The sequence below is a fragment of the Benincasa hispida genome, chromosome 3, assembly GCF_009727055.1.
Source record: "Benincasa hispida cultivar B227 chromosome 3, ASM972705v1, whole genome shotgun sequence".
Taxonomy (NCBI): Eukaryota; Viridiplantae; Streptophyta; class Magnoliopsida; order Cucurbitales; family Cucurbitaceae; genus Benincasa; species Benincasa hispida.
In genome coordinates this window covers 13506007-13529033 of record NC_052351.1, presented here as the reverse complement: position 1 = coordinate 13529033, position 23027 = coordinate 13506007, and positions in this window count along the sequence as shown.

Genomic DNA, 23027 nt, shown 5'->3' with positions numbered 1-23027 from the left:
AGGTGAAATGTCAACATCATCTTTTGATTTTCCCGAGATATGCGTTGATGCTTTCATTCCACCAACCTTGTTTCATCCCTCTATTATGGTTATCATCGTGTAGCCGCAATCTTGAAATAACTGCATTCGCTTGATTACCACAAATTCTACACGATGACTGCAATCGCTTGACGATCGCAACTCCTATGCAGTGGACGCATGCGGTTGATTACCGCAACACCCATGTGTTGATCGTATGCGTTCGACTTTGTGATGGAGAGTTTCTCCGCATGCGGTCGTCTATGCGATAGCCCGACTTCTGCTCTGCGTCCACTTCCTGCGTTAGCTACCAAAATAGACAATTGAACGCATTATAACGTATAATAGTGGGTTAGCTGAGATTCTTGATGTTGAACGATGCAAACTCATTTTCTCATGAATTCCTAACATAAGTGCCGCATATTCTGCTTAACAGCCTTCATCATTCTAAATAAAAGGCCTAAGATGACGATCATTTCTGCATATCATGAATTGGATAGATGTATTAAAACACTTTGATCAAATCAAGGTGGATAGTCTTTTGGACTCGGCATTCCAGGAATATTTGATAGATCATGGAATCATTTCCTAACTCTCAGCTCCAGGTACACCTCAACAAAATGGTGTAGCGGAGAGGAGAAATAGAACCTTTTGGACATGATTCATTCAATGATGAGTTATGCTTCCTTACTGGACTCGTTTTGGAGTTTCATAGTGGAGACTGCGATATACATACTCAACTGTGTTCCCTCCAAGAGTGTTGCAAGAATATCTCTGGAGTTGTGGAATGGGCGTAAAGCTAGTTTACGTCACTTCCGCATTTGAGGCTGCCCTGCACATGTGCTTGAGGTTAATCCTAAGAAGTTGGAACCACGGTCGAGGTTATGCCTCTTTATAGGCTAACCTAAAGGTACACGAGGGGGTTATTTTTATGATCCAACGAAAAATAGGGTGTTTGTTTCAACGAATACTACTTTCTTGGAGGAGGATCATATAAGGGAGCACAGTCCACGAAGTAAAGTCGTGTTGCGTGAGCTTTCCAATGAATCTACTGAAACTTCAACAAGAGTTGTTGAAGAGCTTGCTACATCAGCAAGAGTGTTGATGTGAGTTCATCTAGTATATCGGTTCCACCTCAAGAGTTTAGGGAACCTCGACGTAGTAAGAGGGTTGCAAACCCGCCCGTTCGTTATCTGGGTTTCATGAAAATCCTTGCTATGGTAGTAGATGGCGACGTTGAGGATCTGTTGTCTTATCAGAAGGAAATGGAGGATGTTGACGGGCATGAATGGGTCAAGGCCATGGATCTCGAGATGGAGTCGATGTACTTCAACTCAATATGGGATCTTGTAGATCAGCCTGATGGGATGAGACCTATAGTTTGTAAATGGATCTACAAGCACAAACGGGGTTCTGATAGGAAGGTACAGACCTTCAAGGCTCGACTTGTGGCAAAGGGTTATACCTAGGTAGAGGGAGTCGACTATGAGGAGACTTTCTCCCCTGTTGCCATGTTAAAGTTGATTCGTACCTTCTGTCCATTGCAAATCATTATAATTATGAGATTTGGCAAATGGATATCAAGACAACCTTTCTGAATGGCAATCTCAAGGAGACCATTTACATGATGCAACCCGAGGGATTCATAGCCTAAGGTCAAGAGCAAAAGGTTTACAAGCTGAATCGGTCCATTTATGGGCTAAAATAGGCATCTCGATCTTGGAACATACGGTTTGATATTGCGATCAAGTCGTATGGCTTTGACCAAAACGTTGATGAACCTTGTGTCTACAAAAAAATCATCAATGCTTCAGTATTCTTCTTAATGTTGTACATAGACGATATACTACTCATTAGGAATGATGTAAGTCTACTGCTACAGTTAAGAATTGGCTAGTGACCCAATTCCAAATGAAAGATTTGGGAGTGGTTTAGTTTGTTCTAGGTATACAGATCTTTCAGGATCGTAAGAACAAAGTGCTAGCACTGTCTCAGGCATCATGCATTGACAAGATATTGCTCAAGTACTCAATGCAGGACTCCAAAAGGGGCCTACTGCTGTTCAGGCATGGAGTCACTTTGTCTAAAGGCATGTGTCCTAAGATGCCTCAAGAGGTTGACGAGATGAGATAGGTCCTATATGTGTCTGTCGTTGGTAGTTTAATGTACGCGATGCTCTGTACTCATCCAGTAATCTGCTACGCTTGGGCATAGTCAGTAGGTATCAATCTAAACTAGGCCAGGGTCACTAGACCGTAATGAAGAACATCCTCAAGTATCTTCAAAGAACGAGGGACTACATGCTCGTGTATGGTTCTAAGGATTTGATCCTTATTGGATACACGGATTTTGACTTTCAAACTGATAAGGACTCTCGCAAGTCCACATCAGGGTCAGTCTTTACTCTTAATAGAGAAGTTGTAGTGTGGCAAAGCATTAAGCAGGGGTGCATCGTCAACTCCACTATGGAGGCAGAGTATGTAGCAGCTTGCGAAGCTGTTAAGGAGGCCATCTAGCTCAGAAAGTTCTTGACAGAACTAGAAGTTGTTCTAGATATCTCTAGGCCCATTACCCTACATTGTGATAATAGTGAGGTAGTGGCAAACTCCAAGGAGTCTAGGAGTCACAGGCACGACAAACACATAGAGCGGAAGTATCATCTGATCTGTGAGATAGTGCATCGAGGGGACATGATCATCACGAAGATAGATTCAGAGCACAATATTGCTGACCCATTTACAAAGGCTCTCACAGCTACAGTGTTTGAGGGTTACCTACGGAGCATGGGTCTACAGGATCNACCTACGGAGCATGGGTCTACAGGATCACCCGCGGCTGGATTAGAGCAAGTGGGAGATTTTCTTGTATTGGGCTTTTATGCCCTAGTTTATTGTTTCATACTAGTTTTATGTACACCCCACTTCGATTTAGGACAAGTGGGAGATATTTAGAGTTAATGCTTTAAATTCTTGTGTCCTATAGTTTGTAATAGTTTGTACGAATGCTTGTGTTGTATAAAATATGATATTTACTTCGCATCTTGTTTTTTGCTCAGTTGTATGTTTTATTTGCTTTACCACAAACCAATAAACATAAAGTCCCTGGTTATCTGTATGTAACTTAAGCATGTATATGGTGACCTACAAGTGGATCATGTCTTGAGTGATAACCAAAATGGTCTATAATATATGGATATAGGAGGGAAAACTTATCTTGGTAACGCTATGGATGCGGCTCGCTTTGTGGAATGGTCATAAGTGTTGTGACTTGTCACAGATGGTCTGATCCTGATCATTCGTGTAGGGGACATGCGAGCAGGGGCATCCTATATAAAGAGTTTGTATAAGATCTAACCACGAAGTGTTAACGTCTCGTTATATAACATCGTTCATGACAGAGACTTCACTTCACTAGGATGACCATAGGTAACATGACCTCAATGCTGAGTGAGTTAGAAACTCTTGCCATTGAGGCCGGTTCTTTGATTTGTATGGGTGCGAGTGGCCAGGTCGTCGATTAAAACCAATCATTTTGGGGATTCATCTGATTTAGGAGCTGGGAACTCAGCTACACAAGATGGAATTCACTTCTTCCCTAATGCAGGTGTAGGTAGATAGATAGCTCCCTTAAGGGCTGATTCCAGGGCTTGAACGATGTAGCGCCACACACCTTCTCTTGGCCCAAGAGGTGTTCACACATAGTTGGACTATGTTGTATTGTTCATTAGACGAATCAATGGTACTTAAGAAGTGAGATGTAACTACAAGGGCAAAACAGTAAATTGGCCCAGCTGTACTTACGAGCGTTTGTGAAGGGTCATCGTACTCATGATTGGTTATATCCGATGGACACATAAATATATCTGTGATAAGAAGAGTTCAACTGTTGGTCTTTAGTGGAATGTCTGGTAGTTAACGGATGGTGGATCTCGTGGCTAAAGAGTTTAGTCAGCTATTCATGTACCGTTAGAGCTTCGAGCTACAGGTTCATTAGGTCCCCTGGGTAGCTTGGATAAAGTCAAGAATCAGTGTTTGGGTCAGTTTGAAATATTCAAATTGACAAGAGGAAGTTCAATTATATATGTTATAATTGGACTAGTTAATTGTTTATGATAAAATTGACTAAATGTATGAGATGCATTATTTTGAAGGAAATGATATATAAATATTTTTTATATCAAGTGGAGGAGAAACTACTATATTAGATATGTGATATCAAACTATACGGTAAAAATATAATACGATTATATTCATTAATTATTAAATTGGTTAATTATATGATAATTGGCGGAAAACCTCTCCTCGGACGTGTGTTAGTGGGAGAATCCGAAGTCGGTTATTGTAACCAAAGAATAAAATGAAAATTTGTTTCATTTTGGAAAAGGTTTGAAAATTCGCAATCGGTGTGAAAATATAACGATCACCTAGCTTGAGGGCCTATACAATAGTTGCTCATCGTCTAAACGATTGTACACCAACGCCTAAACGATTGCACACGCATCCCTAAACGATCACTTAGCTTTCCTAAACGATCACATAGCGTGCCACATTTTCTAAACGATCGTCTACGTTTTATTAAACGATCGCTTGTAAACCCTACACAATCGTGTAGCTTCTTCTAAACGATAAGCACATAGCTATACGATAACTCTTACTCTCCCACTTGCTTATCGTCCACACGATTTATCTTCTCTCCGACCTCTACCAAATTCACCAAAGACCACACTTTGGATTCTCACTCTGAGAATACCAAAAGCTTCATTTGGTGGTGTCGTCCCCGCTGCTTTCTTGTTCGTGATTGTTCGTGTTGCTACCGTTCGTGTAGACGATCGGCTGATACAGCCGACAGGTTTGTTGGGCGATAGAGTTCGCGTAGAGTTTCTTTTGCTGCGTCTGAGTTCAAAGGTTGAAGAGGGTCTTCAACTGATATGAGAACTCTTTCCTTTGTATTTTTATTGTTTGAAGTATGCCTTTAATTAGTGTGAATTTGCAAAACTGTCTGTTAGAATGTATGTGTTGTATTTCGGTCACAATGAAATCAGAAAGATCTGAACGCACTCATGGATGCTCTTCGTTAAGAGTACCTTCACGATGGACAAAGAAATATATTTGTGGTAAGAAGAGGTCAACTGTCGGTAAGTATAATGACTGGCAGTTAACGGATGGTGGATCTCGTGGCTAAAGAGTTTAGTCAGCTATTGAAGTACTGTTGAAGCTTCGAGCCATAGGTCTACAAGGTCCCCTTGGTAGCTTGGATACAAGTTGAGAATAAGTTTTTGGGTCAGTTTGAAATGTTCAGATTGATAAGAGGGAGTTCAGATTGATAGTATTTAAATGTTCGATTATATATGATATAATTAAACTGGTTAATTATATATGATATGATTGACTAAATGTATGAGATATATTATTTTGGAGGAAATTGGATATAAATATGATTTATATCAAGTAGAGGAGAAAATACTATAGTTGATGTATGATATCAAACTATAGGTTAAAAATATAATATGATTATATTCATTATTTTAATAGTTAGGCGGTTATTTGATAATTGGCTGAGTTTTTCTCCGAATTCATGCGAAAATGGGAAGTTCGATTCAGTTTTGATAACTGAATAAAATGAAAAAAGTTTTCATTTTGAAAAAGTTCTGAAAATTTGCTCATGGTGTGAAAGCCTTCGATCGCTTAGCGTTGAGAGCCTATACGATAGCGCCTGCCTTCCTAGACGATCGCACACCCGCGTAACTCAACGATCGCCTATGGTTACTAAACGATCGCTTACATTTACTAGAAGATCACTTAGCGTTCCGAATGGAACTAAATGATTGCTTACCATTTGATAGATGATCGCTTAGCTATACCTGCACGATCGTGTACGCTGATCTAAATTGACCAAGCACCCGACTATACGATAGTATTCTCCTTTCTCCCACTTGCTTATTCGTACTACACGATCGCTTTTCCTCCTCCCCTCTACCAATTCCATCAAAGTCTACCCTTTGGATTCTCACTCTAAGAATATTGAAGGCTTTGAGTGGTGGTCTCACAGTTTGTAAAAGTTAAATATATTCTATTATCAATGAAAAAATGTTATTCAACATTTCTTCAATAAAGGTATTGAATCTATTAATTGCATTCATAGAGAATGAATCCAATAAACTAAAATCCTTGGCTATTACATGAATACTTGAACTTTATGTAGAGACATAAAGATGGATCAGTAAATAGTCAAACCAATCTTTAGTACATGATTAAGGTTGGGTACCTTATTCTGGTAACACTATTGGATGTGGCCTACTCTATAGCTATTACAAGTTGTTGTAAAAATACTACAAACGAAATGATCCAAATTCGTTCATGTAATGACATGAGGAGTAGGGGCGTCCGTGAAACGAGTTTGCATAAGATCAGACCAAGAAATAAGTCACTCTTATTTTATAACACTATTGACTATTTAAGACTGACTATTTCGCTTAAATGACCTAGGAAACTTGATCTTAATCCTGAGCTAATTATGAACTCCTGGTTATTCAGGATTATCCTTAGATTTGAATAGGTAAGGGTTGGCTCAATAGTGCTAGCTCAATAAGCCTCCCATTTCAGGGGTAAGATGGGGTAGATAGATGGGGACATAGGATACAAGACAAAATTCACGCCTACCCAATTTAGGGATAGGAGAAAGGTTGTTCTCTTAAGTATTGAATTCAGGTCTTGAACAAGGGGCCCCAACCTCTCACCGGATCGAGAGGGATCTAGTTTAGTGATTGGATCATAAACCAATTGTTCATTAGAGGATCAGTTAAAACTTAAGAAACAAGACATAATATTAAGGGTAAAACAACACATTGACCAGTTCGGCATTATAAACAACCTGTGAAAGGCCGACTTCCTGGTTATGGTTAAATCATGTGAACAAAAATATATCTGTAGTGAGGAGAGTGCAACTATTAGGCTATAGTGGTGTGACTCGATAGTTAACGAGTAATGTTATTCGGTTTAAAGAGTTTTAGCCAATTAATCTTAATCGTTGGAGCTCATGTTCTGTAGATATATAAGGTCCCTCTACTAGCTCATAAAACATGAACACCTTGAATTATTAAATTGAGTGAATTTGGAATGATATCAATTTGAATTGTTCAAAATCAAATTGGGGTTTTGAGTTTGAATTAGTTCAAAATCAAATTAGGGTTTGCTTAATTATATCCGATATAATTAACATTTAATTTGTTGAAATTAAACGAAATTGGAGAGTGTATAGTATTTAAATGTTGATTTAAATATCAACTACATGAATAGGATTCATGATTAAAATTAGGCGTGTGATTAATTTAATATTCGATATAAAATTAATTAATTAAATAAATTATGAATTAATTAAATAAGAGTTTTGATTAATTTGAAATTAATTGGAAAATAGGAAATTTGAAAATTTGAAGAGAAAGTGGGTTTTTCCCATAAAACCTCTAAGCATGAGGTGTTTCTCATGCATGAACACATAAATTCCACTTTGAATCCCAAGTAGGTGCCAACAATATAGATGTTGAAGAGTGCCTGCATGTTAAAGAAGAATAAAACTCTCTCAATTTGGTTTTTGGAAGGGATGAAGAAGGGTTCTTAAACTGAAAATTAGTTTTCTGTAGACTTCATCTTCTTCCTCCCCAAAACCCATAGCATTAACTTACCAAATTCACTCAAATATGAGTTCCACACTCAAATTCAAGGCTAAGAATAGTAGAGAAGATCTCTTGGTGGTTCACTATCGATTTGGAGTTGAATTAGCATGAAGAACAACTTGGAATTGGAAGATTTCATCAAAGGTATGTTTATTTCAAACCCTTTTGCGAAAGCATGCTTTTAGAACTCAAATTAAATGTAATTAGAATGCTTATTGATTCTATTTTCTTCTGTTGCATGCTTGTGTATCCCTTCATTAACTGCCCCTCAGTAGCGGCTATTCTGACTCACTAAAGTATCGTTGCAAATTAATGAGATATGGGTACCTTATTACTTTTGCTAAAATTTGATTGGAATTAATAACATTTCACTAATAGAATTTGTTTATATTCTCTGCATGTCAAACTCAATAATTTAACTACTTTCTTTGGATAAGTTTAACGATGACAATTACTCAACATGAAAATCAAATATAAATATGATACTAGTAATTGATAATCTAAGGTTTATTTTAATAGAGGAATGTCCTCCAGTTCTCGGCTCATCAATAAACCGAAATGTTTGGGATGCCTATGATAGATGGGTAAGGGCAAATGAAAAGAGCAAGCATATATGATGTCTTGACTAAAAAACACAAGAGCATGGTCACCACTAAGGCCATCATGGATTCATTGCAGGCGATGTTCGATAACCGTCCACATTTCTCAGGCACGATGCTCTTAAGTACGTTTACAATTGTTGCATGAAGGAAGGAATCTCTGTTAGAGAACATGTTCTAGATATGATGATTCGCTTCAAAGTGGTAGGGGCAAACGACGTTTTCATAGCTGAAAAGAGTCAAGTAAGTTTCATCATGTATTCTCTTCCAAAGAGTTTCCTACGAATGAAATGATGAATAAAAATTGAATATAATCTGACAATTCTTTTAAATAAGCTCCAGACATACCAGTCTCTTATGAAGAGTAAGGGACATGAAAGAGAAGCAAATATTGTTACCTCTAAAAAGATCCAAAAGAGATCATCCTCAAGGACAAAGTTTGGACCTTCCACTTAATAGAATAAGAGTATTCCAATAAAGAAGAAGGATAAAAGGAAAAAAAAGGCCCTTGAAAAATGCAAAGGCAAGGAAAAAGTTATAGATAAAGGAAAATGTTTCCACTGCAATGAAGACGAGTACTAAAAAAGGAACTGCCCCAAATATCTTGCTGAGAAGAAAGCTAAAAAGGCAAAATAAGGTAAACATAATTTACTCGTTGTTGAAACATGTTGAGTGGAAAATGATAACTCTACCTGGATACTTGATTCAGGGACTGCTAACCATATTTGTACTTTTATTCAGTAAACTAGGTCCTGGAGATAGCTTGCAGAGGGTGAGACGACTTTCAAGGTTGGAACAAAAGAATCGATATAGAAAATTCTACATAAACGCATAGCCAAAGCTAAACGGTCGTTTAGTTTTAGCTACACGATGCGACCACTACTTCAACTTCTTCATCAAAACAAACTGCAATCTTTGCGTTTGAAGCTTTACGAACGACTCAAAAAACAAAATGAATACAGACTTTATTGCAAGAATTATGTCAAAAAACGCAGGGCCCTTATAAATTAACTTTTGTAGTGTAAATAGAAAGCCATAACAGAGATTACTATCCCAAAACATCCATCAACAAACAATCCACATACATTTAACGATTAAACGCATTGCAGAATATAAAACACACCAAACTGTAAACGATTTCAATACAACAAATGGAATTTGGAATCACAACACAACCGGACTTTGATACTAATTGAAGGAACTCGTTTTATAGAGAACCTATGAGCAGATGCAGATCGTCCAAGTCCCATCTCGATTGAAAACAAAAGTTTACAGTAAACAATACAGATTATGCATCACAACGGAAATTACAGCATGCTTTTGAATAAATAATAGAGTTTAGAGATTATACCTTTGATGAACTCTTCTTCAAGTAAATCCCTCATACAGACACGAACACTTCGAACAATCATGAACACTCCTCGATCAAACTGCAACCAAAACATGAACCAAAGGGAGAGGACACTACCATTTGGTGACCTTGGTATTCTTGAGATGAGAACCGAGGAGTTATGGGCTTTGGCTATTTTGGTTAGGAGGGAGTTTGAAGTTTGGAGGAGGAAAATGATTTAAGGAAGAACACACTCTATCGCATAGAAAAATCTCTCAATCGTTTAAAGGACAAAGTCTATCGCATAGGCTCTGTTTCTATCTTGTAGTCTTGACTCAAGTCGTATAACCCTCATTCTGGAAAAAATAAAATCATATTTTATTTATCCCAATTTACCACAAAAACTAATTAACTTCCCACTAACGTGGTTAGAGAGAAAAAGAGAATAATTATCAAATAATTAATAATATAAATAAATATGTTAACCAACTTATCATATTATATTTACAACCTATAATTTTAACATTGCATCATATATAATATTAACTATAGTTCTTTTTCTCTATTTTATGGCATTTAATATAAATCATATTTATATTAAATTTAACAACTGTGAATCTTATTTATAAAAAATATATTTGAATCATATTCAAATATTTATTCATCCAATTAAACTATAATGTATCAAATACATTATATCAATTATATCATATATAATTTAATTAATTTAATTGTACCACAAGTCCAGCGGCATAATATGCTGGAGAAGAAGAAGTCCTTGCTTCATATATAATTAAAGCCTCTCTTATTAATTTGAACATTTCAAATTAACCCAAAAACTGATTCTCAACTAAATCCTTTGAGATACCAAGGGGACCTTATGGATCTGTAGCTTGAAGCTCCAACGTTACGTGAATAATTAATTAAACTCTTTAATTACATTATCCATCATTCGTTAACTATCGGGTACTCTACTAAAGACTGACAGCTTCACTTTTCGCACTATAGATATATTTATGTCTCCATTAGATATAACCAATCAACAGTATGATGACCTTTCACAAATTGCTCGTAAGTACAGTTTGGCCAAATTACTGTTTTGCCCCTATAGTTATATCTAACTACTTAAGTACCATTGATTCCTCTAATGAACGATAGATCATAGTCCCACTATGACTAAATTCCTTTCGAACCAGGAGAGTGTGTGATGCCACATTGCTCAAGACTTGGAATCATCCCTTAAGGGAGAAATTTATCTACTTACCTCTGCTTCGAGGAAGGAGTAAATTCCATCTTGTGTAGTTGAGTTCCCAGCTTCTCAATCAGACAAATCCTCAAAATGGTAGGCTTGTTGAGTCGGCTATCTGGCCACTCTCACCCATACAAATCAAAGGACCACCCTCATAGGCAGGAGTTCACAACTTACTCAGGATTAAAGTCAGGTTACCTAGTGAAATGAAAGTCTCTATTATGAACAGTGTTATATAATGAGACTAACCATTTCGTGGTCCGGTCTTATAGAAACTCCTAAATATCCTCGCTCGCATGTCTAGTATATGAATGATCAGGATTAGATCATTTGTAGCACTTTAAAACATTTGTAACATCTACAAAGCGAGTCATACTCGTAGTGTCACCAGGATAAGGTACCCAACCTTATCCATATACTACAGAGCATTCAGGTTATCACTTAAACATGATCCACCTGCATAACTCCAGATACATGTTTAAGTTACAACGATAACCTCAGATGTTAGTTTCTTGGTTTATGGTTAATGCAACTATAATATCATATATTTCATAGATGGAGTGAATAAAATATCAAATATTATTAATCACGAATATGTTTGTTCATACAAGGTTTATAAACTATAGAACCCTACGAGATTTAGGGCATCAACCCCAACAATCTCCCACTTATCCTAAAGTTAGTGGGATGTACAAGATAATCAAATTAAAAGTACACAAAACAATAAACTAGGGCATAACATGCCCAGTACAAGATCTCCCACTTGCCCTAGTCTAGTCGTGGTCTGTCCCATAGACCCATACTCTGTAGGTGACCCTCAAACACTGTAGTTGTGAGGGCCTTCGTAAACAAATTAACAACCTTGTGCTCTGAAGTTATCTTCGTGACAATCACATCCCGTCGATGCACAATCTCTCGGATGAGATGATACTTTCGCTCTATGTGCTTACCACGCTTATGACTCCTAGGCTCATGGGAATTAGCCACATCACCATTATTATCACTATAAAATGTGATGGGCTTTGACATGTGTTGCACACTAAGTGTATAGATGAAATTCAATGCTCATGATGCAATACTATTACCATTTATGCGTTAATTAGATTTACTCAAGTAGTATGTCATGCGTTGTCACAAGTTTCCTTACGATGGAACCAAGTGTAATTCCACTGCAAGTTCTCGGTATGATCTGAGATCGAACATGGGGAAAAATGGTGCCGGTTATTGTGGTATGTTCATGGTGTATGCAACCGGGTTTTTCAATATTGTATAAAGTGTGTACATAATGTAATTACAGAAAAATAAAGAAAAGCTATAAAGATGCGGTAAAAATACAATAAACCTAAGCTAGATGTATAATATACAGGTTTTATGTGCAAGATACTAGGGTTAGGGCTGGCTGTGAAGCTGTACAAAGACATGGGTTGCGACTACAAGTCTCGTGAATAGATTAGAAAAGAAATATAAGTAATACAAACGATGCAAGTTCTTTAACAAAATTAAAGGTACAACTATTGTTCCGCTCTTCTCTTGGCGTACACCTTTCAGTGATCGGTCATGTTTCCCATATGTCTATGGTGAAACAGAGTCTAATGTAATGAATGCAAGGTTGCTTCCATGTCTGGAAGTACTACTCACTTTAGTTAACGCATTCTCCTGACCTTCTCTCGATAGATCAGAATGACATCTTCACTTATGCTCTCACAGGTGAAGATGCCTTCCAGCATGCTTTAGCTAAACGTACTTTATAGCTTTTAATTCACATTAAGTACTTGGAAGTCCATATTGCTCATCAGAGGATTAGAAAAACATCATGGAGAAAATGACTCATGGGTGAACGGAAATAGACAGAAAATGGTAAACGGAATTTATCGACACATTCTATTAAGTGTTTGATACATAATGAATGAATGTCGAAGTAAAGAAAACATGAAATACACGAAGAGAGATAGAACAGATACGATCGGATGCCAATATCTTGACACAGATCAATGGGGAACTGCTTGTCGAATTTGATGAAGTTGATGGCAGGGAGAGCTTCTCTCTCAGGCTTGCTCCACCGGTAGCAGGTGCCTCTGCACAGAACTTCGTTCGGGTATATGGCAGGTTAGATCTGAGATTCACCTTTCGGCCTTATCTTTTCCTCTTTCTGGATTCTTCTTTTCAGCTCTCAACTCAACTCTTTTCTCTCTAAAATCTTATAACACTTTGCCCAGTATCAAATAGCATAATTTTTCTCTGAAATCGCTGGGGTATTTATAGGAGTAAATCCTTTGACTCTGGCCTTATGGTCAATCCTTTGACTCTGGCCTTATGGTCCCCACTTTTGTTATGGAAATTTCGAAGATGGAGGGATATTATTCCTTCTGTTATGCAATCGGACCATCAAATCTGCACAATGGTTAGTTGTACACGCGTCTCAATCTCCCACTCTCGCGTTGCTCAGTTGCATCTTACGATCATAGGTTCGCATGCGGTGTTTGTTTTTATTACCGCATGCAGTCGAAACATAGCTCTAGATCGACTATCGCATTGCGCCGTTATTTTGGTGATTGTCTCTTCAAGGTTGATTGACAGGCATAATTATGATAGAAATGCGTGATTGTATTCATTTCTTATGAGCCTTGAGTGTAAGCGGTGCCTTGGTCTTCCTGCAAAACAGAATAAAGTTTGGCGTGTCCTTCATTTTTTTGGCATTAGTGGGTGTAATTGCAAACATTTATAATTATTGTCATACTAGGTTAATTTTCATACAATTGGCACATAATTACTAACTTTTAGCCGCAATATCTAGATAAAGTGGCATAAATAACTTGTATTTCTACAAGTTATCCACATGTTTGGAACAACTTCCAGATTAGTCAGGAATTTCCTGAGCCAAACGGTCTCCTTTGTAGATTCACAAGCCGCTACATACTCAGCCTCCATGGTGGAGTCCACGATGCACCCTTGCTTGGTGCTTTACCATACTACAACCCTTCCGTTAAGAGTGAACACTGATCCTGAAGTGGATTTCTAAGAATCCCTATCAGTCTGAAAATCAGAGTCCGTGAATCTTGTAAGGATCAAATCCTTAGAACCATACACAAGCATGTAGTCCCTCGTTCTCTGTAGATACTTGAGGATGTTCTTAATGGCTGTCCAGTGATCATATTCTGAATAAAATTGATATCTACTAACCATCCCCACTGCATAGCAGATGTCAGGTCGAGTACATAACATCGCATACATTAAATTGGCCATGGCAGATGCATAAGGGACCTATCTCATATCCTTAACCTCTTAAGGTGTCTTAGGACACTGTTCCTTAGACAAAGTAACTCCATGCCTGAAAGGCAAGAGACCCCTCTTGGAATTATGCATCGAATATTTAATCAACATCTTGTTAATATACGATGCCTGAGACAGTGCTAGCATTTTGTTCTTTCGATCTCGAAAGATCTTAATACCAAGAACAAACTGAGTCTCTCCCCAGATCTTTCATTTTGAATTGGGTCGCTAGCCAGTTCTTAACTGTAGTCAGTAAGCCTACATCATTCCCATTGAGTAGGTATCATCTGCATACAACACTAAGAAAACTACTAAACTGTTCATGATCTTCTTGTAAACACAAGGCTCATCAACGTTTTGATCAAGGCCATAAGATTTGATCGCAATATCAAAACTTTTATTTCAAGATCAAGATGTCTATTTCAATCCGTAAATGGACCGATTAAGCTTGCAAACCTTTTGCTCTTGACCTTGGACTATGAATCCCTCGGGCTGCACCATATAAATGGTCTCCTCAAGATTGCCATTCAAAAAAGCATTCTTGACATCCATTTTCCATATCTCATAGTCATAATATGAAGGAATGGATAGGAGGATCCAGATAGACTTCAACATGGCAATAGGCAAGAAAGTCTTCTCATAGTCGACTCCCTCTACCTGGGTATAACCCTTTGCAATCAATCTAGTCTTGAAGGTTTGCATCTTCCAATCAGCACACCATTTCCTCTTGTAGATCCATTTAAAACCTATAGATTTAATCCCATCAGGTTGATCTACAAGATCCCAAACTAAATTGAAGTACATAAAATCCATTTCAAGATCCATGGCTTTGATCCATTCATCTCTGTCAACATCCTCCATTGCCTTATTGTAAGACAATGGATCATCAACCTCGCCATCAGCTACCATAGCTAGGATTTCAGTTAAACCTATATAGCTAATAGATGTGTTCCCAACTCTCTCACTACGTCGAGGTTTGGTGACGGGAAATTAGAAGTCAAATTATTCAACGACTAAAATCCCGTGGACGCAATATGTGATGCATGTTCCTAAGATATGCGTTGATAGTCATGCGTTGATGGTCATGCATTGGAATGATAATGCATTAACGAATGTATGCGATGGCCAAGCGTCCTGTCACAAGTTTTCTTGCGTTCATGCCAAGTATAATGCGAATGCAAGTTTCTCGGATGATCCGAGGTCGAACACAGGGACTTGTAGCACAATGAATGCGGTGATGTGCATGCGGCGGTTTAAATAAAGAATGGAAGGAGGTTGCTAAGTTAACCCTACTCCTACTCCTATCTAACAGACAACGCAATGAGAATATGCATGAGGGGTAGAGATATGACAACTCTTGGCATGAAATAAATGAATGGGAAAATAGATAAAATGTGGGAATGATTTCATTGCAACCCTTAAGAGTGACCGCAAGGGAAACCTTAGTCAACGCAAGCCATACGATCCTACAACACACATACAATAGTAAACCACCTCTTGGTGCAAATGCTACGACTTCTAATGCAAGAACGCATGTGATATATGCGATAAGTCTATAGGACCTACACGTAAGCCTCTATTCTTATTTATGCAATGACAAAATGACACAAACAAAAAATAAAGCGACCACATAATATCATTCCTATCTCTAGGATGCATGCGATGCAGGTTGATAAACAGGGCTTATCTTTAAGTCCCTATCTCTTGCTTATATCAATCTAATCTCGTTCTCTCGAGTATAGATTCTAACCTAGCTCTTCTCGAGTCATTAGGTTCTTTCTTTAGACTCTCTCTCGAGTAGCTCTAAAGGGGTGTTGGGTACAACATAAAACAAGACAATCGTATGAACTTGGTTGACGCAAGATTATTCCTATCTTTAGTGAATAATTCATACATTGCTTAATGCGACCAACCCCTTACCCTTTCGAGCAGTTGGTTGTTGCTGGCTTTACTCATAGACAAGTAATGCGTTAGCCCATAGACGGGTATTGTCGCAGCTTCACACTAAGAAAATAAGGTTACACACTCACACAACGCACACCTCTCGGTAGGTTGCTACATGCTTCATATCCCTAATCCACATGACTACGTATGCAATAACCAAGCAATCTCACTAAGTGTTGCAATGAAAGTAAAGATGCTAAGCAAAGAAGATGGAGATGGAGTCGAAGGAGACAGAGATATACATTGAAAAACAAATTTCATTAATTCCTTAATCACAAAATGTCATACAATAGAATATGAGAAAAGAAAGGGGAATGAAATGACCGGCTGGAAGCAAAGACTTGTTTCCTACGGATGTGCATCAAGGCAGCTGATGGTGCCATGGATGGGCAGAGGAGCTGACTCTCTCGAGATCTAGCTCTGGTTGAAGGCTCCGATCATCACTTGGAATGGATGAAAGAGGTGAAGAACTCTCAAGCGTCTTCTCATGCATTTTGTCTAGATCACGAGGTAAATCCCCGGATGACTTGAATTTCTGCTCATCCTCTTCTATTTATAGAGCTTGGATCGCCGACAGCATTAATGGACTGCTCTGAGTCTGACATTCGGCGTGCTAGTCCTTTCTGAACCTCTGCCACTAACGGCGTGGTAAGTGAAATGTCAACATCATCTTTTGGTTTTTCTCGAGGTAGATGCATTGATGTGTTCATTCCACCAACCTTACATTGCTCCCATTAGTATGCGTTATCGCGTAGCCGCAATCATTTAACGACCACATTCGCTTAATGCCGCAACTCTACACGATGATCGCAATCGCTAGGCAAGCGTAACTCTTATGTGATGGATGCATACGACAGATTACCGCAACATCTATGCATTGATTAATGCGTTCGGCTTTGCGATGGAGTGTTTCTCCGCATGCGGTCATCTATGTGGTGGTCTGGTTTCCGCGTTTGCGTCCATTTCCTGTTTTAGCTTCAAAAATAGAACATTGAATGCATAATAACACATAATAACGAGTTACTGAGATTTAACATGTTGATCGACGCAAACTCATTTTCTCATCAATTCCTAGCACAATTGCCGCATATTCTGCTTAACAACCTTCATAATTCTAAGTAAAAGGCCTAAGATGACATGCATTTCTGCATGTCATCATGGTTCCCTCAACACTTGAGGTTGATTTGACCTACTACATGAACCTACTTCAACAACTCTTGTTGAGATAGTAGGCTATTCAACAACTCTTGTTGAAAAATCAATAGTTTCTTTGGAAAGCTCATTCAACACGATTTTGCTTCTAGGTCTATGCTCCCTTATATGATCCTCCTCAAGAAAAGTAGCATTTGTCGATACAAACACTTTGTTTTCTTTAGGATTATAGAAATAACCACCTCTTGTTCCCTTGAGGTAGCCTGTAAATAGGCATAACCTTAAACATGGTTCCAATTTCTTAAGAATTAGCCTTAAGCACATGTGTTGAGCAACCCCAAATTCTGAAATGAAGTAAACTAGCTTTACAACCATTCCATAACTCCAAAAGTGTCTTGGCAACACTCTTGGAGGGAACACAGTTCAGGATATATGCAGTCTCTACTGCATAACTTCAAAATGAGTCAGGTAAGGAAGCGTAACTCATCATAGACTGAACCATGTCTAACCGGGTTCCATTTCTGCTCTCTGATACACCATTCTGCTGAGGTGTACTAGGTCCTGAGAGTTGGGAAACTATTCCATGTTTTATATAGTTCTGGAATGATGAATCCAAAAACTCTCCATCTCGATCAGATCAAAGTGTTTTTATTGTTTTATTTAATGCGTTTTCAACTTCAACCTTGAATTCTTTGAACTTTTCAAAAGACTCAGACTTATGTTGCATTAAATAAATATACCCATACCTTATAATTATCAGCGAAAGTGATGAAATATTCATAACATTCCCTAGCTCTTACATTCATCAAACCACAAAGGTTTGAATGCACTAGCTCTAGAGGTTCTTTGGCCCTATGACCTTTTCTAGTAAAAGGCCTTTTATTCATTTTGTCTACAAGGCATGACTCACACACAGGTAAAGAATTTTCTTCTAACTCGCTTAGAAGTCCATTCTTCACCAACCTCTCAATTCTATTGAGACTAATATGTCATAATCTAAGGTCTCAAAGTAGGGCATTTTCCTTAGGAGAAATTTTAAGTCACTTGTTTTGAGTTACGGTAGTTTTAAACATTTCTATGTTATGGAGGGTATTTGTTGCTAATGGCTTAGCATATACAAATTAATTTCCAGTTGTGCAGAACAAATATCAACACCATTCTTTGGTATAAACAATTTATTAAATGAGACAAAGAGTTGATATTTACATTCAAGCAAACACTTTATAGAAACTAAGTTCCTCTTTAAATCAGGAACTACATATACATCATTCAGAATGAGAAATTTGTTCTATAAAGTTAACCGGAGACCTCCCACTGCCACAGCTGAGACGACGTGCCCGGTTCTAACTCGAATCGTTATCTCACCAGCACCAAGCTGCCGCCAGAAACTAATTCCTTGAAATGAAGAACAAACATAGTTAGTGGCCCCAGAGTCAATAATTCAGGGAGAATCATCATTCTCCACTAAACAAGTTTCCAAAACTAATAAATCACATTTACCTTGTTTGACCTTCTTCCTTTCTGCCAAATATCTGGGGCAATTCCACTTTAGTGCCCATCCTGGGTACAATGGAAACACTTTCCCTTGTCAACCCTTACTAGTGCCTTCCCCTTGGAGCAGCGGGTTGTGGGTTAGCAGGCGACTTCCTCTTACCACTTTTCTTCTTCTTCCACTTTCTAGTACTGGAGGAAGAAGGTGCAGACTTAGTTCTAGAGGTCGAACCTTTGTGGAATTTTTCGAAAGATGAAGCAACATTTACTTCACCCTTCTTCTCTTTGCTTTCAGCAAAAATTGGAAAGTTTACAACTCATTGAGTAGAGTTGTAAGGTTGTAGTCAACCTTGTTCAGAACGGCGTTGCCAACAAAATGAAGGAAGCTTTTTAGTAAGGTTCCAGAATAATGCTAACCTGGCTGGCCTCATTGATGCTAGACCCCTTCATCTTTACCACATTGAAGTGGACCATTATGTTGAGAAAATGTTCTTGAACAGATGTTCCTTCTTTCATCCATGAGTTGAAGATGTAATTAAGAGCGTCGTACTTGAGCTACACGGACGGTTGTCCGAACATTCTCCTCAGGGACTCCATGATTTCTCGTGCAGTGACCATGGGCTCATGCTTTTTGGCCAAAACTTCGTTAAAAGCTGGCCAAGATATATGCTCAGGCCATTTCGTTCACCTGTGTTCAATGCTCATACGCATCTCGAACGTTTCGAATAACGATAGGAGGTGGAATATGAGGACACTCCTCCGTAAGGACGAACCTTAGATCATCGATGATCAAAATTGTATTAATGGTGTTTGTCCAACTAGCGTAATTTTCGCCAATTAATTTATCAACGGAAAGCAAACTAAGTGTAGCGGTAGACATATTTAAATTGCTGAAAATGAACAAACTTAATTAAGTCTACTTGCATTAAAAAAAATCATATTTTAGCAAAATAGTTTAGTGTACCATAAGTGACATCTATTTTGCAATGATGCTTCAGTGAGGCAGGACAAAAGTCACCCTAGGGTGATCAAATGCCCCTTCACTGAAATGAGACATTCTCAACCATTATACAGAAACAACTTCTTCTAACTAAATCTAATAGTCACCATTGTTCGGTCCAGAAATTTGTCAACGTCCTTAACAATTTTTTGTAAGTGTAACCCCTCATTTTAGCTCCTAGAGTCTTACCCTAATGAGCCAACCTTAGGGAAAAGCCGAGTCGATTAGGATAAGAGAATAAAGCAACCCTATCCATTTCTGGAGATCAAATAAAGATTGTGTAGAACTACCATCCTTTAGGGGGACACCGATGATGCCACGAGACGATGTACAAAAACTTTATCCAACCTAATGAGAGAGACCAAGGGGTATGTTGTCACATGTCCTACTCCCACCTTGGTATTGACCTACCCAAATGCTACCTGTAGGGGGACACTTCTATGGTGCCTCGAGGCCGAGGGTAGATCTCACGGTATGAACTTTTAGGGAGAAACGTGTAGAGGTTCAAGTGAAGTATCATGTACCCCATTTGCCTCCAACTGAATTTTCTACCTAGGGTTCATTAACTTAGAAAATCCGGCTATGGATTTTATCTAAGTGGTTTGTTTAATTTGCTAAAAAACAACAGTTGCTTTTGATGATTAAACAACTTTGATTCAAGTCTTATTAAACTCTTTAATAGACTTTCATCAAATTTGCATGCATGTAACAAATCTATCTAATTCACCTTTTCAAGTAGGTTTCTAGGTAGGGGTGCGACGTTTCCATCGACTTAAGTACCCCAACCTAGCCAGAACTAGCCTTAGACAAAAGGTCCCTTATGGATACATTTGTTACATATTTAATCTTTTATTAGGAATCAATTCAATCCTATTACACCGATTAAAAGAATAAACTTAGATTTCTAATCTCATTAGAAATGTGATCTTAGGTCTATCTCAGTCAAATTTTAAAACAATTTTAAAAATGATTAAAGCCTAAGGTTTGCATGCAACTCTTTATTATTGATTTTAATTCTAATTTCATTAATTATAACATTCATAAGAAATGAAACAATTAAAACGATTCAACATTGCTAGCTAGACATACATAAGTTATTTATAATATTTATAAATAAACCTAAGGTAGTGTCATGCTTCATGGAATGTTCATTCATTACTAATATATAACTTTTATATAAACAAGTAATGAACTGAACTATAGCATACATTCCATACATACATACAACCTTATATTATAACATTTATAATATAAATGATGCATGGATATGCTATAATGGATGCATATATTATAACTCTTATATTATATGATGCATGAGCATGCTTTATGTAATTTAAATCATGCATACTAATATATTATAACATTTATAATATAAAATGATGCATGAAGAAAAACGCATAACCTATGGTGGGTTTTAAAACTATGTTTATTATACATTATGGCATATATAATAAACATACATCATATGCATATTTAAATAAAGTTGATGGACCAGGATAGTGAATCTTAAGAATAGGCTAATCTATTACAAAAGTTTGAGTCCTCCGATTCAGAACAGGTGAACTGGGTCTTAAACCGCTCCTCTTGAAGCCTTACAGCTTGATCGTGTAGTAATCATCCTGATCGTCGAGTAACGAGCGTCAAGTATAAATGATCGTGTAGCAACGATCGCGTAGCTTTGGACTATGCGATGAGCATGAAAGTCTACACGATTGAGTAGTGTGCGCCAAGTATCGTATGCTATGTGATCGTGTAGCTACTGAATATACGATGAGCATGATAGTCTATATGATCATTTAGCACACATGCCTTGCGTCGAGTATCAAATACCACGTGGTCGTTTAATTCTCGAGCGCTTACACAATCATGCAACCAACATAACATGATCGTGTAAACAACTCTACATGATCGTGTAGCATGAGCTAAGCAATTATTTAGCAAATGCTACACAATCGTATAGAAAATTCTACACGAATGCATAGCCAAATCTAAAAGATCTTTTAGCTTTAGCTATATGATGCAACCACCGTTTCATCTTCTCCATCGAAACAAACTGCAACCTTTGCGTCTGAAGCTTCACAGACGACTCAAAAAACAAAACGAATATAGACTTTATTGCAAGAATTATGCCCAAAAACACAGGGGCCCTTACAAATTAACTTTTTTAATGTAAACAGAAAGCCAAAATAGAGATTACTATCCCGAAACATCCATCAACAAACAATCCACATACATTTAACGATTAAACGCATCGCATAACATAAAACCCACCAAGCTGTAAACGATTTCAATACAGCAAATGGAATTTGGAATCAGAACACAACCTGGCTTTGATACCAATTGAAGGAACTTGTTTTATAGAGAACTTATGAGTAGATGCGGATCATCCAAATGTCATTTCGATTGAAAATAAACATTTACAGTAAACACTACAGATTATACATCACAACGTAAATTACAACATTATCACACCCCGCCTCAGACCACCCTCTTAGCCTAGAGAAGGGCATGACTGCAGCAATTATCAACCCTTGGGCTGACACTTACTGCCTAATAACTCTGATACCAAATATAAATTATATGCAACGGGACGTCTTTAGGCCCATAATTTATTAACTTAGAACATAATATGTTTAAAGTCATTACAACTCTAGATTTACAAGCCCCAAAACACACAAACCCTAGTCCCTATATGAACAACAGTAACATGTGTACAATATTAACAGTAACCACCTAGCAAACGGTTACAAGTCTTTTAGTCCTTTAGTGGTAGAGCAGATACTGAGCTATCTTTAGAGTATTTGACCTCTACCTGGAGGGGGGGGGGGGGGGAGGACAAAACATTTGAAAACAAGGTGAGCTTACGCCCAGTGAGTGACCGAGAAAACTAGTTTAATTCTCATGCATAATTTCAGTAAAGAGTTTGAACTAAAACATAAACTTTTACAGTACTTGTACTGCAACATAAACATTTTCCAAGTGTAAAACATATAAAGTTGTTTTAATCATAACACAGTAAAATCATTTCTCAATTCAACGTACCCTACTATGGGTAAAATAATCCCAACACCAACTACTTGTCCAAGGAGAACCCTTTTGCTCAATCTCTGACTCTATTTACCTATAGCCACACTAAGTACTGTCACACATTAGGTACTTCTATTCAGATACCTTTTCAAACGTCCTTCAGTAACTAGCTGGTTTGGTACCTTCTCAAATGTCCTTCAGTACCAATAGATACCTTCCCAAATGTCCTTCAGTATCTAGTTGGGTGGATACCTTCTCAAATGTCCTTCGGTATC